At 41.7% G+C, this 13,030-nt stretch overlaps 1 long non-coding RNA gene across 13 annotated transcripts; it reads right to left on the bottom strand.

Annotated features, from left to right (window-relative positions):
- Nucleotides 1-4,108: 4,108 nt before the first annotated feature.
- Nucleotides 4,109-12,588, bottom strand: LOC109781788 (uncharacterized). 13 transcript variants are annotated; one of them, XR_005764449.3, is made up of 6 exons: nt 12,173-12,588; nt 11,752-11,867; nt 11,269-11,389; nt 10,485-10,599; nt 9,995-10,074; nt 4,136-9,891 (listed from the first exon to the last, which is right to left on the bottom strand). It is a non-coding gene; the product is annotated as an uncharacterized lncRNA (long non-coding RNA). The 13 variants fall into 13 exon arrangements; XR_005764445.3 differs by having other exon boundaries at nt 9,995-10,599; XR_002237384.4 differs by having other exon boundaries at nt 4,136-10,074.
- Between the last annotated feature and the right edge of the window lie 442 nt (nt 12,589-13,030).

The raw sequence follows: 13,030 nt of genomic DNA, 5'->3' as shown, positions 1-13,030 counted from the left end.
GTTTGCCTTCTCCAAACCCTTCCCTTTACCTTCATATGCAATGTTTTACTTTCCGCTGCTACACTTTTAGAATTGCATGTGTAGGTTGATTGCTTGACTTGTGCTAAGTTGCTAAAATCTGTCAAGACTTAAAATTGGGAAAAGGCTAGATTTTTATTTTGTCAAGTAGTCTAATCACCCCCTCTCTAGACCTACTTTCGATCCTACACTCCACAAGATGATTTTTGTCCCATTATATTTGGTAGACCTTTCTTGAATACTTTTAAAGCTAAGATAGAGTGCGAGAAAGATATTGTTACTGTTGGTTTAGGGGATATGTCTCATGATTTTAATTTCTCTAAAGAATTGCCTAGTAAGGATGAAATTATTGGTCTTGCTTCTATTGCCGTGCCTCCTACTGATCCTTTAGAACAATATTTGCTAGACCATGAAAATGATATGTTTATGAATGAAAGAAAGGAATTAGATGAAATATTGTTTAATCAAGGGCCTGTATTGAAACACAATTTGCCTGTTGAAATTCTTGGGGATCCTCCTCCACCCAAGGGTGATCCCGTGTTTGAGCTTAAACAATTACTTGATACTCTGAAATATGCTTATCTAGATGGAAAGAAGATACACTACAAAAAAAGACACATCCGTGACATTTTGGGCCGAACGAATTTTTTTCCTGTCGTCCTTATGACACTTCTATGACGATAATTGTGACAAAACCCAGTATCATCATAGATGTGGTGGGCTCCTACTTCTATGACAAAAAATCATGACAGGAAATGGGCTTTTCGTCATGGGGGGCCGGAGACGCACCTGCATGACATTCTTTGGGCCGTCCATGACGGAAAAAATCGTGGTAGACGTGACGGCAAGGAAAATTTCGGGGAGTTCCCGGTTACGGTGGGTGGTCGGGGCCGAGCGATGCACGGAGGTTTGCACGTTTCTCTCGTACACGTACGCGCGTGTGTGTGAGCGTTGCGCTCTAACTAAACCCGAGCGAGGCGTTGGGCTCTAACTAAACCCAAGCGATTGCACTAGCTATGTTACTGAACCCCGATCGATCCCTTGCTGTTAACTGAACCCGAGTGATTCCTTCGCTACTACTGCTAACTGAAGCCGGTCGAAGCTGACTCTTGATGAACAGTTCCTGGTGGGGGTTGGATGAATAGTTCCCGGTGAGGGTTGGATGAACAATTCCCGGTGGGGGTTGGATGAATAGGATCCCGTTGTAGTAGAGGCCATTGCCGCAGGATGAACATGACCCCGATCGAGGAGGTGTGGGTGGATGAACAGTAGCTGGAGGAGGGACCCCATACGTGGAGGGCTGGTTGAACAGGACCCCGTGGAGGGCTGGTTGAATACTAGCTGGTGGAGGCTGGATGAACAGGACCCCGTGGAGGGCTGGATAAACAGTAGCCGGTGGAGGCTGGATGAACAGGACCCCGTGGATGAACAATAGCTGGTGGAGGCTGGAGGAAGTCCACGGTGGATGAACAGTAGTAGGTGGAGGCTAAAGGAAGTCGACGGTGGATGAACAGTAGCCCGTGGAGTCCCGTTTTGCGGTATGCCACACCCCTCCCAATGAACAGGACCCCGTTTCGACCGTAGGCGCTCCAACACAAGTCTGTTTTCCCCGTTTTGCGGTACGCCACACCCCTCCCGATCAACAGCACCCCGTTTCGACCGTACGCGGTCAAGCACAAGTCCGTTTCCTCCTTTTGCGGTACGCCAGACCCTTCCCGATGAACAGGACCCCATTTTGACCGTACGCGGTCGAACAGAATGCCCATTTCCTCCATTTTGCGGTATGCCAGACCTCGTTTCGGCTGTTCCGTCCAAGCCGGTTGGCTCCCGATGAACATGTCGTATTCCGTTGCCTCCCGATGAACACGATGCATTCCATTGCCTCCCCATGAACACGACGCAGTTTCTCCATTCCGACCCAACCGGTTGGCTTCTGATGAACATGACACCGTTGCTACCGTCCGTTGCATCTCCATGTACATGAGCCCTGGTCGTACAATTGCGCGAGTACACGTTCGAGACCTCGCCCGTATGTACGTACATGGCCGTATTTTTTGGCATCTGGCTGTACGTACGTGTACACGGTTTTCACTCGACTGGCTGAACTGCTACGTCGGGGGCTCTACTACTACACGTGCCACTGCTTGCTCGGCCACGGTTCATCGTTGCAGAGAGTCTGATCAACCAGTATGTACGTACACGTCCGCGACCAAAATGACAATGCTGCGTACGCTTCGACCAGGTGGGTCCTGACTGTTAGGGAGGATAAGGAGGCACTTCCTTGCGTGCGAAGTTATTGATGGTGGGTCCTAGCGGTCAGGGGGAGAATCATTTTTTGCCCGTAATATGGACGCACATCCTTGCATGCGAAGATGTAGCTGGTAGGTCCCAGCTGTTAGGGGGAAACATTTTTTTTGCAAAATACAGTCCCTTCCGGTGGGTCCCCACTGTCAGGTGGAGGAATAATTATTTTACGCGTAATAAGGTTGCACTTCCTTGCTGCGGCCATGGACCCATCTATCAGCCTCTCCACGTCCAGTCCTCTTCCGATGGAAGTCGTTCCTTGACCATGTTGACCAAGCCGAGCCGAGAGCACCAAGGTGGTGGATGACGGCGAGGCCTGGAATGGGACGACGCGGAGCCGGGGAAGACGCGGCAGTGGATGCCCACGCGGAGAGGAGTACGAGGGTTGACTGGTTCGGCTGCGGTGTGAGGCTGTCATCACCGTAGAATAACATCGGTTGTGGGTGAGTAGACAATAGAGGGATGGCCTGGCCAGTAGTGGGAGTAGGGTGGGGCGGTGAGGCCTGCACGGCAGCACAACCGGCCACTGGAGGCAGGAGCAGGCGGTCTTGTCGGCGCTGGTTTGGGCGGCTGGTGCAAGAAGAGCAACGATTGAAGAAGCAGCAGGACCGTTCGATTAAAATCCAATGGTCACTGCTGCTAGAATCGTTTGTTGACTAAGTTAGACAAAGCCCTGCTTACGCGTCAACTTAGTAGGCCCACAAGTCAGCCTCCGAACCAGTGCGCCCCAGATGTCAGTGGGAGGAATCATTTTTCGTGTAATAAGGAGGCAGTTGCTTGCGTGCGGCCATAGACCATGGGGTCCCTACTATCAGCCTCTCCACGCACATCCCTATTCCGATGGCTGTCATTTTTTGAATGTTGAGCACGCCACGCCTAGAGCACCAACGCGATGGACGACTGTGAGGCCTAGGAATGGAACAACCCGGATGCCCATGCTGAGGAGAGTATGACGGTTGACTGGTTCCGCTGCGGCGTGAGGCTGCCGTCACTAGAGAATAACAGGAGGTGCGTGTGGGTAGAGGGATGGCCAGGCCAGCGGAGGGAGTAGGGTGGGCCGGTGAAGCCTACGCGGCATCATAGCCGGTCGCAAGAGGAGGGAGCAAGCAGTCCCGTCGGCGCTGGTTTAGGCGGTGATAACCCACAAGTATAGGGGATCAATTGTAGCCTCTTTCGATAAGTAAGAGTATGGAACCCAACGAGGAGCTAAAGGTAGAACAAATATTCCTTCAAGTTCTATCGACCACCGATACAACTCTACCCATGCTTGACGTTCGCTTTACCTAGAACAAGTATGAAACTAGAAGTACTTTGTAGGTGTAACGGGATAGGTTTGCAAGAATATAAAGAGCGCGTAAATAAAAACTAGGGGCTGTTTAGATAAAGAAGCAATGAAGTTAGTATAGCAAGTGTGGAAAAGTGGTGGTAGGAGTTGCGAAAGTGTCCCTAAGCAATTGACTACTTTACTAGACCGATAGCAAGTTCTATGTGGGAGAGGCCACTGCTAGCATGTCATCCCTGACTTGGAATTCTATGCACTTATGATTGGAACTATTAGCAAGCATCCGCAACTACCAACGTTCATTAAGGTAAAACCCAACCATAGCATTAAGATATATTGGCCCCCTTCAATCCCGTATGCATCAATTTCTATGCTAGGTTGAAACTTCTGTCACTCTTGCCCTCCAATACATAGTCCTATCAACATACAACTAACCCTATGGTGTGATCCACGCGCGCGCTCATATGATGGGCACCAAAGGACAACAACATAACCACAAGCAAATTAAAACCAATCATAGCAATTCACCAATTACCGATAGGACAACGAAAATCTATTCAGACATCATAGGATGGCAACACATCATTGGATAATAATATGAAGCATAAAGCACCATGTTCAAGTAGAGGATACATCGGGTTGCGGGAGAGTGGACCAATGTAGATATATGGGGGAAGGTGATGAAGATGTTGGTGAAGATGACGGAGGTGTTGGTGTAGATTGCGGTGACGATGATGAACCCGGCGGCGTTCCAGCGCCACCGGAAGAGAGGGGGAGAGGGCCCCCATTCTTCTTCTTCTTCCTTGACCTTCTCCCTAGATGGGAGAAGGGTTTCCCCTCTGGTCCTTGGCTTCCATGGCGTTATGTCTCTCTGTCTCTCTGTTTCTGCGTTTGCAGATTCTGGCCTTTCACCGTTTCTTATACTTCCGGAGATCCGTAACTCCGATTGGATTGAAATTTGAACACGATTTCTATCCGTATATTGGCTTCTTGCGGTGAAAGAAGGGCAACAACCGCCTTCCGGGGTGGCCACGAGGGCGCAGGGCGCCCCTGACCCCCTGGGGCGCGCCCCCTGCCTTGTGGCCCCCTCGGGCACCGTCTCACGTTGATTCTTCTTCCCAAAAATCACATATATTCCAAAAAAAATCTCCGTCAATTTTATCCCGTTTGGACTCCTTTTGATATGGATTTTCTGGGAAACAAAAAACATGCAACAAACAGGAACTGGCACTGGGCACTGAATCAATATGTCAGTCCCAAAAATAGTATAAAAGTTGCCAAAAGTATATAAAAGTTGTAGAATATTAGCATGGAACAATCAAAAATTATAGATACGACGAAGACGTATCAACATCCCCAAGCTTAATTCCTGCTCGTCCTCGAGTAGGTAAATGATAAAAAAGATAATTTTTGATGTGGAATGCTACCTAGCATAATCTTGATCATGTAATCTAATCATGGCATGAATATTAAGACAGGAGTGATTCAAAGCAATAGTCTATCATTTGACATTAAGACAATAATACTTCAAGCATACTAATAAAGCAATCACGCCTTATCAAAATAACATGGCCAAAAAAAGTTATCCCTACAAAATCATATGGTCTGGCTATGCTCCATCTTCATCACACTAAATATTCAAATCATGCACAACCCCGATGACAAGCCAAGCAATTGTTTCATACTTTTGACGTTCTCAAACCTTTTCAACTTTCACGCAATACATGAGCGTGAGCCATGGACTTAGCACTATAGGTGGAATAGAATATGATGATGGAGGTTGTGTGGAGAAGACAAAAAGGACAAAGTCTTACATCGACGTGGCTAATCAACGGGCTATGGAGATGGCCATCAATTGATATCAATGTGAGGAGTAGGGATTGCCATGCAACGAATGCACTAGAGCTATAAGTGTATGAAAATTCAAACTGAAACTAAGTAGGTGTGCATCCAACTTGCTTGCTCATGAAAACCTAAGGCATTTGAGGAAGTCCATCGTTGAAATATACAAGCCAAGTTCTATAATGAAAATTCCCACTAATATATGAAAGTGATAACTCAAGAGACTCTTTATGTGAAGAACGTGATGCTACTCTGAAGCACAAGTGTGGTAAAAGGATAGTAACATTGTCCCTTCTCTCTTTTCTCTCATTTTTTTGTGTTTTTCTTTTTTTTCTTTTTTTCTTTTTGTTTTTTTAGGCTTCTTTGGCCTCTCTCTTTTTTTGGGGGGGGGGGCCTTCTTTGAACACTTTTATTTTGGTAACCTCACGTGGGACAATGTTCTAATAATGATGATCATCACACTTTTATTTACTTACAACTCAATATTACAACTCGATACTAGAATAATGATATGACTCTATATGAATGCCTCTGGCAATGTACCAGGATGTGCAATGATCTAGCATAGCAAAGATATCAAAAAAGGATAAGCCATGAAAACATCATGCTAGTTATCTTACGATCATGCAAAGCAATATGACAATGAATGCTCAAGTCATGTATATGATGATGATGGAAGTTGCATGGCAATATATCTCGGAATGGCTATGGAAATGCCATAATAGGTATGGTGGCTGTTTTAAGGAAGATATAAGGAGGCTTATGCGTGATAAAGCGTATCGTATCACAGGGTTTGGATGCACCGGCGAAGTTTGCACCAACTCTCAAGATGAGAAAGGGCAATGCACAGTACCGAAGAGGCTAGCAATGATGGAAGGATGAGAGTGCGTATAATCCATGAACTCAACACTAGTCATAAAGAACTCACATACTTATTGCAAAAATTTATTAGTTCTCGAAACAAAGTACTACGCGCATGCTCCTAGGGGGTAAATTTGTAGAAAAAGACCATCGCTCGTCCCCGACCGCCACTCATAAGAAAGACAATTAATAAATACCTCATGCTCCAACTTCGTTACATAACGGTTCACCATACGTGCATGCTACGGGAATCACAAACTTCAACGCAAGTATTTCTACAATCCACAACTACCCACTAGCATGACTCTAATATCACCATCTTTATATCGCAATACTATTACAAGGAATCAAACATATCATATTCAATGATCTACAAGTTTTATGTAGGATTTTTTGACTAACCATGTGAATGACCAATTCCCGTCATCTCTCCAAATAGATATAAGCAAGAGAGTTTAATTCTTTCTACAAAAGATATGCCCATGCTCTAACAAATATAAGTGAAGCAAAAGAGCATTCTACAAATGGCGGTTTTCTATGTGTAGGGAAACATGCAATCCAAACTTTAAAAAATATAAGTGAAGCACATGAAGCATTCTATAAAGCCATACTCAAAAGATATAAGTGAAGTGCAAAGAGCATTCTATAAGTTCAAACAATTCATATTTTGTTTTTGCTGTAATATAACTTTTTCATGACTTAATCCACTGATAGAAATCGATAGTTTCATCAAAACAAGCAAACTATGCATAAAAACAGAATCCGTCTTAAACAGAACAGTCTGTAGTAATCTGAACATTCACCATACTTCTGGTACTCCAAGAATTATGAAATAATTAAGAAAAATAAAAAATTTGTATACAAAGACAGTGCAAAAAATTTCAGAACCGTTTGACGTTTCAGTAAAAAATGTAAAATTGCGCACTACAGCCAAAGTTTCTGTTTTGCACCGCACAAACCAACAAGCAATCTAAACATCCTAAAGGCAAACCTTGGCACATTATTTTTATTTTTAAACTTTATAAAAGCACACAACAGAAATAAATGACTCTCTAAAACTTCCGGGTTGTCTCTCTGGCGTCACTTTCTTTAAAGCCATTAAGCTAGGCATATAGTGCTCAAATAATGGACCTATCCGGATCCCAAGGTATATCAAAGCCAATTTTAATTAACAATGACTAATGGACCCGTTGCGCCAAATGACGCAGAGGCACGCTAAAGCCATGTCCGCGATGAAAAAAATCCATTGTTTGATCCTCTCTAATTGAAAACACGCAGAAATATTGTATATAATGATATGAATATACACGGCTTATCTTACTAGTATATATGTCTTTCTCGGTAAAAATAGGTTTTAGCAACCACTTAGACGTTGAGTCCCATTTTAAACTATGATCGTTTTGAAAATCGATATGTGTGTATGCATGCATTATCATTACTCCTTTATTAATTAGCTAAATAAATGCGTGACAACTTGGCAATACTGAGAGCCTTTTGAATAATTAAACCTAATGTGATTTGAAAATGTTTCCTATTGTTGGTAAAATTAGAAACAATACCAAGGTAAACTCTGGGAAAACCAAAGAAGAATACTTCCTAAGTAGCAGAGAAGAGAAGAAAGAAAACCAACGATTTTCAACTACTTATGCATATGACTACAAAGGTCACCGCCATAGCTAAAATGCAGAGGCCTTCACAAAATATCATGTTTCATATTTTATTATGGAAGCTACACTCTTTTAAAAGATTACAAAGTTTGGTATTGGTGGTAACCAGGAAATTTAAAGGTTCAAAGAAAGCACAAAATCGGGAAAAGTCATATTCCGAATAAGTTAATAGAAAAGTCACTTGATTATCCTATATAAGTGCATGACATGCCACATAAAAAAATCATATTTAAAGACAAAGGTATATTGTCCTCACATAATTTTAAAATCCACCAAGTTCTTTATCGGCCATTACAATCAAATACATATTAAACAGTGAACACGTGGATAAGGCAGATATAAGATCAATTTAGCAATAACACAATATACATGCCTTACAGAGTTACATGAGAGAACAGGCAACTTAGTTGTCGACTTGTATTGATTAAAATTTAGAGTTGCAAATACGGTTCACTTCTTTACAAATGTATGTGCCACACAAATGATAGAACCCAAAGTTATGTGATGGATAAGACTAAGAAAACATTTCCTTGAATCCTTCAAATTCTTCGTAGCGATCCTTTGTAATGCTCCTCAAACTATTATCAATCAAAATAATATACTTCTCAACATTTACACCTAGATGTAAAAAACAAAGGCAATATAATGTGTTTTTTTGGCTAACATGTAACCTGGCCTACATCTAAACCAGCACTACAAAGAGTCAACCTGCTATATAATCTCATCTGACTTCGGAAACTCATTTGCTCTCTCACCTTTATTCCCTATACAATGGCAAAATCTAATATGGGTTACTAAGCCATGTCACTTCTTTACAAATGTATCCACACAAACGAAAGAACCCGAAGTTACACAATAGACCGACTCAAAATAATATACTTCTCAACATCTACATCTTTATGTAAAAACAAAGGCAATATAATGTGTTCTTTGGATAACAACCTATATCTGAATGATTGCGGGTGCATGCTAAATAAATGAGAATACTTTCCTCAGATCCGTATAGGAATCTATGATCGGTACATTTATCCACTATCCAGATAGTACATCTATCCATTATGCAGAGAACATTTTACTTTGTCAAGTAATTTGCATGAATCGTAGTAATTTCAATTCATTTTCGGAAGAAAATCAAAGCCAAGTTCTTGGGGCACTGGAAAAAAACTTTCTGATGAACAAAACGGAGTCCCCAAAGTGATAAATAATTTGTCAATCTACACGCAATATTATAGTTTTGATCTAAACAACTAAACCTGAATCAATAATATAACCTAAATGCAAAGACTCTGGGTGACAAAAATGTGTGCATATCTGAACAAACATGGGGTTCTTCATAAGTTCAAATCCAGATAGGACCTGAAGAGAAGTTATGTAAATTAGGATTACATTATATATACATTTGCTATATTTCTACATATATACTTTGTACTACCTAGTAAAAAATTTCCAAGCAATGTCATTCATTATTGATACATGCCTTTCCAATCTATTTGTTCCATTAATTCAAGAGAACTACTAAAATGATGTTATGTTAATTCATGAGAAGTAGGCAACTCTTGTTCCATACAAACATGAGGCAGCTGTCATTTAAATCGCAAGAAACTGTATCAACAACTATATACAATTCTTATTCCATTCACATATTTTTCTTAAGACCAACACCATAATTCAAGCATATGTTTCATTCTTGCCTCTGTTCATGATATTATATAAAGGATAACCGAGAGACATGTTCCAATGGAAATAGTAGTAGAGCTATAGGAAATAGAGAAACTCACTGAGGTATGACTATGGACAAAGAAATAGGGGAATAAAGTAATCATCTCGCTTCAGAATCATCGGAATGAGAAAACATTGATACCTACTACTACACACTGATGTAGTTGCTTCTCTTCTTGGAACAATAATATTAGTCCTCTGTCCACATGAAATGAAGTGATTAATGGTCATCTAGACTCAAATAGTGTATTTTTGAAACTAAAACATAGAAAGGCAAGTGCTTAGGTTGAAACAGAATCACCTATGTTATCACAAAGATTTGAGAAAGTAAGGAAACATCCAACATGGGAAACTTGCCATCCATCCTAAAATTCCTAAAATCTGAGTGGCATCAGATGCATGAATAACATCAGATTCAGCGTAAGGCAGAGAAAGTATAGATCGCAATCCTATAGAAGCAAAAAGGAAAAACAATAAAATTGGGGACATTGCATATATAACGAAATAGAAGTTATTGTTCATTTTTACAATTGCTGATTTGGATTCTAATTCATACTCTAACATAGGACGGCTATATTCCTGTATTTATATGCTATAAATAAAGTATATAAGATAAGAATGAAACTATGCGCAGAAAGCTGCAAGATCGACATCCTTGCTAGCAAAAAATATGGCCTTTTCTTCTCACTGAAAGTACATCTCTGTAAGAATCGCAAGTTAAGCACAAGTCTAACTAACAATTTATCACAGGAGCAACAACAGAACGCTGGCTACACTAAAAAAGAACGCACCTTAACCAAAGCTCTAATCAGCAACAGAAACAAGAGCCTGTCAGTTCCTAGACCCTAAATCCTCGCAACTCATAGACCATGTGGAATAGAGGGCAATCACAGTACGCAAAACAACCTAGAAGAGGTAAAAAATCAGACACAGGCGGATCGAAAAGAACATAGATTACCACATGTTATGCCTTCACCTAGGCTTAAAACTTGAGAAGAGCATCATACGAACACACAACTACTTTAACTTCAAAAGAACCAACTCCATAACACAAATGAACATTAGAGCATCACTTTTCAGTACCGCCATAATGACCTCACCTAGGCATGAAACAAACAACCTAGTATTCAATCTGGGCAGAGTTGCACATAATGAAAATCCTAAATCATGTTTAAAGGCAATGTTACATGGGTTGACAAAATATATCCACATGCAGTCACGGATGCTTTAACTTCCACACCACTTCTACACTATATAAAAAATTGAATATCGTGTGTGCATGGACAGCCATATACAATTTTGTTTCAAACAAAATCCACACAGAAATATCACTATTTAAGGTATTCATGAAGTTCTCAGTATGTCCGGCAACAACAACAAATCAACAAGTAGTATAGCACAAAAATGTTTGGCAAGTGCCTTCATCAATGTTTCTAAATAAATCTCAGAACCTGATACATAATGAGATGGATACTTATAAGTAATGGTGTTCACAAAATGCATATAAGCTGACATGGCTCAAGGACACAAATTTCATTCAACAGAGACAATATGCAATGACAAAAAATAATTTACCTGATGGACCAGATGATAAATTCGCTGGTTTATTGAAGAAATTTCGGAGAACTGCTCAATGAATCCCTTCTTTTCCAAATGTAAGAATGAACATGATAGGAGCACATCCTTCGAATTCTCTCTGCATAAATGGACATCAATAAATATATAAAGGTATAAATACGTGACAGAACATTAGTCAAGCATACGAAGAAGCTAAAAAACAGCATAAGACGTCAAGCAAATCAAAGGAACATTAAGTCAAAGCATCACTTAAGGTAGTAGGGAAAATTCTCAAATGTAACTTCAATATCACTTGGACTAATAATTATGGCCCTTCCATTTAATAGGAGCAAGCCCTTGTCTCATATAACCTCTAACTCGCACAGACCTCCTTGCTGAATAAAAACGACAACCGATGGTTATTATATACATCAGTGAGCAAATGACAGTGCTCCCGCGCTTCTTGCATCAGAAAATCAACAAGAAAATACAAGGATGTACCTCAACGTGCCGCAGTTTGCAAAGTATTTTGCGGACAAGTTGGTCTTTCAACGATAGATTGCATCTTTTGTTTGGCCAATAGAAAATTGAGGGACACAGATCGGGAGATGAGGACTCTGGTTCATAAATAAATATTTAATATCCTTGTTATGCAATAATAAAATAAAAAATATTCTCAAGGTCACAACAACACATACTTTAACCAACAAAGATCAACCAGAACTCGTAATTTGCATATTTGCAACAACGATTGCAATAATTTCTAGTCATCCTTTCCTAGTTCTTTTTGCTTTTAGGAAAAAGAGGGGAGAAGCCTTGTTAGCTGGGTAGAAGAAAAGAGGGAAGGGTGTCTGAACGCGCCGATGAATCGGGGCCGAGCGGAGGAGGCCGCATGGAGAGAGAAAGAACGGGTGAATCTCACCTCGGTGTGTCGGCGTCGGATGCGCTCGCCGTCGCTCGACGTGTGCGCAGCTCCCCAAACAACTCAGCCAGGTCCAGCCGCCGCCGCCATCTATCTTTTCCCCTCCCTCCCTAATAAGCAGCAGCCGGCAGGGAGATGCTAGAGGAAGAAGAGGACAAGACAAGTCGTCCCAGGCCTTGGTCCTTCCTTCGAGGTGCGCCGGAATCCTTGGGCATGCATCGGGTTGGGAAGTACGGGTTGGAGGACGGCGTCGGGCGCGACCGTTCCTCGACGTAGACCACCTCGGCCAGCTTATGGTGTCCAGCCGCTTCCGCTGCTCTCATGCTCACCGCTGCCGCTGTCAGAAGGAGGAAGAGGCGGTACGCAGGCAGGGGTAGGGAGCCACCGCCGGGTGAGGGGAGGAGGAGCAGGAAGGTCTTGTTTTACCGCTTGGCTCTAGGTTTTTTTATGGACAACGAGTTAACGCCCACACATATGGTAGGAGCCAAACCCGTTCACACGCACATACAGACTACGTCATGTCACCGCATGCATGCATATGGGAATCTTTTTGGATTTTCAGTTTATAAAATATTTTATCTTTTAAATAAAAAATCCGATTAAAGATCCGTTTTCACCATTAAATCCCTCGCGACGAGATCTTCGTAACTAGATCTCATATCAATATATTTCGACGAATTTTTATTATTAAAAGTTGTCATGTCTATTGCACATGAATTGCCATGATGTTTACACTGAAGTTGCCATGACATGTTTCAACTATTTTCTTCTACATTTAAATGTAAATTTTGACATATTATAAAACGGAGAATTAAGAAACTAGACTTGCCATGCACCATAAACTAAAAGTGCCATGAT

Source organism: Aegilops tauschii, chromosome 7 (assembly GCF_002575655.3).
Source record: "Aegilops tauschii subsp. strangulata cultivar AL8/78 chromosome 7, Aet v6.0, whole genome shotgun sequence".
NCBI classification, from domain to species: Eukaryota; Viridiplantae; Streptophyta; class Magnoliopsida; order Poales; family Poaceae; genus Aegilops; species Aegilops tauschii.
Note: the sequence above shows the minus strand (reverse complement) of the source record. Positions and strands in the feature narration are given on the sequence as shown.